Here is a 953-nt window from a genome sequence, read left to right on the forward strand (position 1 = left end):
TGAGTAACCACAGTCTAACCACCACAATTTATGTTTTCGGGATCGCTGAAACCAATTCTGATATCAATATAACTTCAACTAATCAGAGTTCGTACCTAACCTCAAAAAAGTAGCGCAAATTGCTAAGATTACACTTTTCCACTTTTAGGAATGAAGTGTAACCAACATATCTTTAAATTTTTGAGGTCACTGAATCGAATTCCTACATCCGTTTGAACCCAACTAGTCATTACACTGAAAGAAATGCNGTAATTTTACTTCATGTCAATTCAAGTTTCAGTTGTATTGTTGGTTGCATAATTTATGCATATTTCTATATATATATATTGGATACACTTAATTTTTTTTTTAAATTATGTTTTCTTCTGTTTCTTGTTGGTTTACAACAAATCTCCTAGATGTCTCTGATATTCACTTCTTCCATTTTATTTCTACAAAAATTTGCCACCATTCGGACAATCTGTTTGAATCATTGCTTTTGCTCTCACTCGATATCAATACTTCCACATATCTGTATCGTGGTTCCTAAATTGTTTTCACACATAAAGTTTAAAGTATGATGATATTCAACACAAAAATTAAATGCAAAATAAAAATGAATAACAAAAAAGTTCTCCTGATGCAACTGTTGTTTTAAAAAATTTTGGTTTTTCTTTTCTTTTATATTATACATGGAGTTGGTTGCTCTTGGGTATGTACTAACAAAAAAATTATTGTAATAATTAAAATGTAATGCATGTTAAAATTGTAAATCATTAAGTTGTTTTATATTTTCAGGTTTTTAGTGTGACTTGTACAAAATAATGTGTTTTATTTGAAAAATAATCTTTGAAAAAGTTCCCGATCGGGAGCGAAACGTTAGAATTTAATAAAAAATTATTGCTGTGTGTTTTTTATCATTTTGACCAGCGGTCAAACTAGAACCTGATACCTAAGAAAAATAATTCCCAATT

The sequence above is a fragment of the Anoplophora glabripennis genome, unplaced genomic scaffold (assembly GCF_000390285.2).
Source record: "Anoplophora glabripennis isolate ALB-LARVAE unplaced genomic scaffold, Agla_2.0 scaffold429, whole genome shotgun sequence".
In the NCBI taxonomy this organism is placed as follows: domain Eukaryota; kingdom Metazoa; phylum Arthropoda; class Insecta; order Coleoptera; family Cerambycidae; genus Anoplophora; species Anoplophora glabripennis.